Raw genomic sequence first — 8,442 nt, 5'->3', positions numbered from 1 at the left:
CTCGCACGGGTCACCTCGTGGTCACAGCACGTGCCTATTCTAGAATTTTTCATTCGACTCACCCAGGTCCTTCCAGCAGGCACCAGAGGCGTTCAGTTCCTCTTGTCGCCTGTTCACCCGCCCCCGCCCGCGGCACTTTCTGGCCTTTTCCCAGCACTCTGCATTTCGCCCGTGGTCCCGCTCTCGTCCACGGTCCTCTCCCATCTTTTCTCCCCACCTTGGTCCTTTTCTTTTCTTCTTTCGCTGGTCGGCTCCTAAAGCGGGGTTTATTCGTGCCTGTCTTTGCTTACGTCCACAGGTAAATTTTTTCCCCGTACTCTCTCCAGTACCCTCCTGTTGCGAGTTCCAGTTTTGCTGCGATTCGGGTAGGATCACGTTTTCTTCACGCCTCTCTCCTCATTTCATGCCGGTCCTTTGTTCATTAAAAAAAATTTTTTTTTCTCTTTCTTCTCCTCTCTCCTCCCCTTTGTCTTCTGTTTGTTTTGACTTTTCTTTAACAGGTTCAAGATGTCACAACCATCGGATATTGAGGACTCCTTCTCGGGTCCCGGCTCATCAGTTTCAGGGCACGCTGGGAGCCCATCTCTCAGGCGTTGGACTGTCCCTAAACTAATCGCTGAGCTGAATAAGAAGGGTATTCCCCATGCAGCTTCGGCCCGAAAGGCGGAACTCTATCGCCTCCTGAGGACCGAGCCAGGGAGCGGCAATTCCCAGTCCTCCCTCTCTTCCATCCAGCTGTCGCTGCACCAGCTGCAAGCCACCATCAGCAGCCTCGTCGGTTCTTTGGCGGACGTCCAATCCAGAGTTGCGGAGCTGGAGTCTCGTGGCTCAGAGGATCCCCCGTCCGCAATCACTGCGATTGTTCCCTCGTCATCCCAGGAGCCTGCGTTGGGTACGCTCAGCGCTGGTCCTGTTGTTGCCCCAGCCTACTTTGTCCCTGAGGGTATCAAGAAGGACATTTTAGCTGGGAAGGACATCAACTTGGCGTCCATCCTGATAGCTTCCCAGGATGTGGCCGAAAATAGAGTTATTAACTGCGGGGAGGTTGCAGTGCTACTCAGGGCCAAAGATGCCCGCCTGAATAGAAAGCTTTCTATTCCAGAATTCGTGCTGGCATTTAGGCTTTATCGCGATGTGGTCTGCTCAGCCCATCCGCTCAGGCGGGAGGAACTGGATACATATCTTTACCGCCTGACGGATCTGGGATACAAATATGGCGGCTTTAATTTTTACGATTATCATCGTTCATTTTCCGCCAAGGCTGCGGCAGCCTTGGCCCAGTTTCAGTTTGTCACCAACTGGGCCATATTGGACATGGAGCTCTTTTTCCGACATTTCGCCGGGCTGAGAGCTCCCACCTGCACGACATGCCAGTCCATCTTGCACACGGCCGACTGGTGCCCCTTGCTGGCCACTCCGGGTCTTGACCGGGCCCTCCCGGGTCCTTCCGGCCAAAGAAGCCAGCCGTCCGTGGACAAGCTGGGCAGGCCCATCGTGTTCCTAGGACAGAGCCAGGTGTGCAACAATTTTAATGCAGGCGGGTGCGGTTTCGGCAGCTGCAGAGCCTTACACGTCTGCTCCCTGTGCTTTAGGGCTCACCCCCGTTCTTCCTGTCCTAAGAAACCCTCTAAGTCATGACTAGCCGACATCAACGTCGACTTGCTGGCTGTCCTCTTACAGGAGCACCCCGATCAGCATCTGGTCCAGTTCCTCCTTTCAGGATTCAGGAGGGGTTTCCACACTGGGTTGATTGCCCTCCCTCTTGAGTCCTGGGAGGGGAAAAACCTGCAGTCAGCCATGCACGATCCGGGCGCAGTCGACAGCTTGTTGTTGACAGAAGTCCAGAAAGGGTTCCTGCTGGGCCCATTCGACTCCATCCCTTTTGATGTCTGGAGGATTAGCCCGATCGGGTTAGTCTCCAAGCAATCCTCAAATAAAAAAAGGTTAATTTACGACCTGTCTGCGCCCCATATGTCCTCCACTCCCAGCTTGAATTCCCTGATTCCATCGGAAGAGTTCTCAATGTCCTATTCCACCATAGGGGAAGCAATTAAATTCATCTTGCAGTCAGGAAGAGGGGCCCTTCTCGCTAAGGCAGATATAGCGGATGCCTTCAAGTTGCTTCCTATCGCACCTCATCTCTGGGGATTTTATGGCATTAAGTGGGGTCACAAGTATTATTTTTCCAATAGACTTACCTTTGGCTCCAAGAGCAGCCCTTGGTTATTTGACCAGTTCGCGGGCGCTCTGCACTGGATCTTGGGTCACCACGGGGGTTTGGATATGGTCATCCACTATCTCGACGACTACTTAATTGTCCAAGACCCCCGGGGTGAAGCCTCCGGGCTGGACGTCCTCCTCCAGCTGTTTTCCAGTCTCCAGGTTCCAGTCGCCACTTCCAAGACCGAGGGCCCTGGCACGAGGGTCACCTTCCTGGGCATCGTGTTAGATTCCGTCGCCATGGAGGCTAGTCTACCGGAGGCGAAATTGGCTAGGATCAGGGCTGCAGTCTCCACCGCTGCTTCCTCCCGGGTTCTTACCAAGCTGGAGTTGCAGTCTCTCCTGGGTTCCCTCAATTTCGCCTCCCGGATCATGCCCCAGGGGAGATCCTTCGTGTCTAGGCTCCTCTCTCTTCTCCCCTCGGCACAGGACCAGGATTCCGTCGTCCATCTTGACAACCAAGCGGTCGCGGATCTCCTCATGTGGCACTCCTTTCTGACTTCCTGGAATGGCATTTCCCTTTTCGTGCCCTCCTTGGATGCCTTTTCCCCAAGGATTCAGTCCGACGCCGCGGTTTGCGGCCATTTTTCACCCACACTGGCTGGTTGGCAAGTGGCCGGCGGAATTCTCCCTCGATGGCGAGTCCCTCAAATCTTCCCCTCTTCTGGAGCTGTACCCGCTGGTGGCGGCCGCCCAGGTCTGGGGCCCCCTCTGGGCCAACAAACCCGTAGCTTTCATCACGGATAGCCTAATCCTGGTAGAGGTTCTCTCCAAAGGCAGGGCCAAATCACCTAGGATCATGTCCCTCCTCCGCAGGTTGGTTTGGCTTTCCCTACGGCACAACTTTCATATATTCCCTTCCCACATCGCGGGGGCTGAGAATGTGGCGGCGGACGCCTTGTCCCATTTTAACAACACCGTCTTCTTCCAGGCAATGCCAGACGCAGATCCGGTGGGCACGCCCGTTCCCCCCCTGAGCCTCCTGACCATGGACTAGGACAGCTGGTGGCATCCACAAAGAAGTTGGTCCAGGGATCCTTGGCCAAGAACACCGCCAGGAACTATCTCACGGGCTACAGGGCGTTCCGGCGCTTCATGCTCAGCCACCCGCAGAACGGCCAGGACTATGTGACCTTTGTCATGGCATTCATCGCCCACTGCCATCTCCACCTACACCTCACTTCCAATTCCATCAAGGGGTACCTAGCAGGTGTCCAGCACTTCAGGCTGCTTGCCGATCCCACCTGCCAATCAATTTTGGCCAACCAGGCGGTGAAGGCAACCCTCATGGGCATACAAAAAAATCAGCCCATGCCCAGTAGCGCGGAGACAGACGATTTCTGGGGAGTTATTTCAAAGTCTGTCTCTAGCCCTAGACGGTTCCCCCTTTGGGCACCCAGCAAGCCTTGTCATCAAGGCTGCAATCTATCTCGGGTTTTATGGCTTCCTAAGACCAGGGGAATTTACTTCCAGTGCCTTGACGCGCTCCACCCTCCTTAAACGCCATCTCGTCCGGCAAGGTGACCAGTTTTCCCTTTTTCTCCCTTCATCCAAGACTAGTCAATCAGGTCCTCCCGTCGAGATTAGGTTCTTTCCCACAGCAAACTCCTGGTGCCCCATCAAGGTACTGGGGGCCCTGACCGAGTTTCTCCTTCCTCTAGCACCAGAGGATCCGCTACTTCCCCCCAGGGCAGACCTCTCTCCGCGTCCCAGTTCATGTCCCACGTTCGCGCATTAGCGGCAGGGCTAGGGCATAACCCAGACACGATTTCAGGGCATTCTTTCCGTATAGGAGCCGCCTCCGCGGCCTCCAAACACCGGGTTCCCGCGCATATTATCCGCAGGATGGGGCGCTGGCGTTCTTCATGCTTTGCCAGGTATATACCTAACCCGCAGGTCGAGATTGCCAGGGCTTTTGGTTCACTGGCCTTGTAAGTTGTCCAGTTTACTCAATAAACATTTTTTCACTCCTAACGCTTTGGTAATCTTCTTGCCCACATATACAGGCCTACCCCGCTCTGGCTCTGGGCACAGTTCAGCCATAATAGGTCTGGAGGGTGGTAGGTCCCCCCCCCAACTCCAAGCTGACGTACACCTCAGCCCCTACCACAAGTATTAAGGCTGGTTACAGCCTGCATTTGTGGGCGGGGCTGCCGGCCTATTTATTCCCTTGTGACCTCACCTCTGGACGGTCGCTTCAGGTCCCACCCTCCCGACCCTTCTTCTTTCATTCCACTCTCTTGGGTGGCCCACATATACAGGCCTACCCCGCTCTGGCTCCGGGCACAGTTCAGCCATAATAGGTCTGGAGGGTGGTAGGTACCCCCCCCCCCCCCCAACTCCAAGCTGACGTACACCTCAGCCCCTACCACAATTGATAATATTGAATGGTCCTCAAATTATGTCTGGATCACAGCAGACGTGGTGTCCCTGTATACTAATATTCCTCATGAATTGGCCATTAAATCCCTAACCTGGTTCCTACAGATATATGGCAATATCAGTGCAGGCTTGCAGGAATATGTCCTGATGGTGGTGGACTTCCTCCTCAGGAGCAATTTCTTCATGTTCAATAATAAATTTTATCTTCAGATATCGGGGGTGTCGATGGGGGCTAAATTCTCTCCCTCCATCGCCAATATCTTTATGGCATGGTGGGAGAGGTGTTTTCTCTTCATCGACACCCACCCTTTCTGGCATCACATCAGGTGGTATGGCCGTTACATCGATGACCTGATCCTGATCTGGACGGGTGATGTGGTGGCCATACCATCCTTTTGTGGTTACATCAACTCCTGTGTGGACACCATCTCCTTCAGTGTCCATCATGACACATTGGAGGTGGCTTTTTTGGACTTGCGCCTGAGGGGGGACCCCGCCACCAGTCAGGTATCCACCTGCACATATAGGAAACCTATGGCAGGTAATACCACATTACATGCGACATCATGTCATCCAAAACATGTAACTGCCAACATACCCAGGGGGGAAATAATCCGCGCAAGAAGGAATTGCACGGAAAAAATAAGCTTCATGGAGGAGACTGGATACATTTGCCATAGACTGGGTAACAGAGGCTACAGCACTAAACATGTAAAAGATGCCATAGCTCAGGTCTCAACCATCGAAAGGGGATCCCTCCTTTATCCTAGACAGCAAGATCCATTGCAAAGGGAGGTTCGACCACTTGATATAGGCACTAATAGCAAACATAAAAATAGAAATAAAAACTATAATATCAAGGACAAGGACAGAAGGAATAATCTGTTTGTGACACAATATAGTACAGAGAACCAACAGATATGTCATATTGTAAAAAAACATTTTCCTGTCCTGTCTTATGACAGAGAATGGACGGACATAGTTGCAGATGGGGTTAAATGCGCAGCGAGAAGGGCGCCCACAATCACAAACTGTCAGCCCCAGCCTATACCAAGAAGACAAAAAGTCGCAGCCAGTGTGGCTTAGGACCAAGGGGAGTTATAGGTGCGGACACCACAGATGCATCTGCTGCACACATATGATGAAGACAAAGTGCAAACTGCAATACAACCCACACTGTATACCTGATCACCTGTACAAAGTGCAAACTGCAACACAACCCACGCTGTATACCTGATCACCTGTACAAAGTGCAAACTGCAACACAACCCACGCTGTATACCTGATCACCTGTACAAAGTGCAAACTGCAACACAACCCACGCTGTATACCTGATCACCTGTACAAAGTGCAAACTGCAACACAACCCACGCTGTATACCTGATCACCTGTACAAAGTGCAAACTGCAACACAACCCACGCTGTATACCTGATCACCTGTACAAAGTGCAAACTGCAACACAACCCACGCTGTATACCTGATCACCTGTACAAAGTGCAAACTGAAATACAACCCATGCTGTATACCTGATCACCTGTACAAAGTGCAAACTGCAACACAACCCACGCTGTATACCTGATCACCTGTACAAAGTGCAAACTGCAATACAACCCACGCTGTATACCTGATCACCTGTACAAAGTGCAAACTGCAACACAACCCACGCTGTATACCTGATCACCTGTACAAAGTGCAAACTGCAATACAACCCACGCTGTATACCTGATCACCTGTACAAAGTGCAAACTGCAACACAACCCACGCTGTATACCTGATCACCTGTACAAAGTGCAAACTGCAACACAACCCACGCTGTATACCTGATCACCTGTACAAAGTGCAAACTGCAACACAACCCACGCTGTATACCTGATCACCTGCACAAAGTGCAAACTGCAACACAACCCACGCTGTATACCTGATCACCTGTACAAAGTGCAAACTGCAACACAACCCACGCTGTATACCTGATCACCTGCACAAAGTGCAAACTGCAACACAACCCACGCTGTATACCTGATCACCTGTACAAAGTGCAAACTGCAACACAACCCACGCTGTATACCTGATCACCTGCACAAAGTGCAAACTGCAATACAACCCACGCTGTATACCTGATCACCTGCACAAAGTGCAAACTGCAATACAACCCACGCTGTATACCTGATCACCTGCACTAAGTGCAAACTGCAACACAACCCACGCTGTATACCTGATCACCTGTACAAAGTGCAAACTGCAACACAACCCACGCTGTATACCTGATCACCTGTACAAAGTGCAAACTGCAACACAACCCACGCTGTATACCTGATCACCTGTACAAAGTGCAAACTGCAACACAACCCACGCTGTATACCTGATCACCTGTACAAAGTGCAAACTGAAATACAACCCATGCTGTATACCTGATCACCTGTACAAAGTGCAAACTGCAACACAACCCACGCTGTATACCTGATCACCTGCACAAAGTGCAAACTGCAACACAACCCACGCTGTATACCTGATCACCTGTACAAAGTGCAAACTGCAATACAACCCACGCTGTATACCTGATCACCTGTACAAAGTGCAAACTGCAACACAACCCACGCTGTATACCTGATCACCTGTACAAAGTGCAAACTGCAATACAACCCACGCTGTATACCTGATCACCTGTACAAAGTGCAAACTGCAACACAACCCACGCTGTATACCTGATCACCTGTACAAAGTGCAAACTGCAACACAACCCACGCTGTATACCTGATCACCTGTACAAAGTGCAAACTGCAACACAACCCACGCTGTATACCTGATCACCTGCACAAAGTGCAAACTGCAACACAACCCACGCTGTATACCTGATCACCTGTACAAAGTGCAAACTGCAACACAACCCACGCTGTATACCTGATCACCTGCACAAAGTGCAAACTGCAATACAACCCACGCTGTATACCTGATCACCTGCACTAAGTGCAAACTGCAACACAACCCACGCTGTATACCTGATCACCTGCACTAAGTGCAAACTGCAACACAAACCACGCTGTATACCTGATCACCTGCACAAAGTGCAAACTGCAACACAACCCACGCTGTATACCTGATCACCTGCACAAAGTGCAAACTGCAACACAACCCACGCTGTATACCTGATCACCTGTACAAAGTGCAAACTGCAACACAACCCACGCTGTATACCTGATCACCTGTACAAAGTGTAAACTGTAACACAACCCACGCTGTATACCTGATCACCTGTACAAAGTGTAAACTGCAACACAACCCACGCTGTATACCTGATCACCTGTACAAAGTGCAAACTGCAACACAACCCACGCTGTATACCTGATCACCTGCACTAAGTGCAAACTGCAATACGTGGGCTGCACCATCAATGCAATAAAATCCAGGATACGCAAACACATCTCTGATGTGCCCCACCATGGCGGTCGCAATGTGTCTGCAGCTAGTCTGCATTCTGCTGTCTGCCATGGTGGGGACACATCAGATATGATAGCACAAGGCATAGAAAAAGTTTTTCTGCCTAAACGTGGAGGAGATTATAGAAGAAAGTATTAAACAGGGAATCCTTCTGGATTTTTTCACTGAACGCGCGCCAACCTGAGGGGCTCAATAAACGCTTGGATCTGATTCTGCAGCAATAATCCACATACTAATAGTTTGGTCTGTGAATTTCTCCTTTTCTTGAGAACGTTATAGTAATTAATTTTCTGGTGATCTGATTTTCATCACATTCCACCATAGTTTGCTAGAATATTGCTGTATATCCGGCTCATACCCCATGTATCCTCTATATATGTACACCCCTGTATGGCATAGCTCTT

This window comes from Bufo bufo, chromosome 4 (genome assembly GCF_905171765.1).
Source record: "Bufo bufo chromosome 4, aBufBuf1.1, whole genome shotgun sequence".
Classification (NCBI taxonomy): domain Eukaryota; kingdom Metazoa; phylum Chordata; class Amphibia; order Anura; family Bufonidae; genus Bufo; species Bufo bufo.
This window is presented reverse-complemented; position numbering follows the sequence as displayed.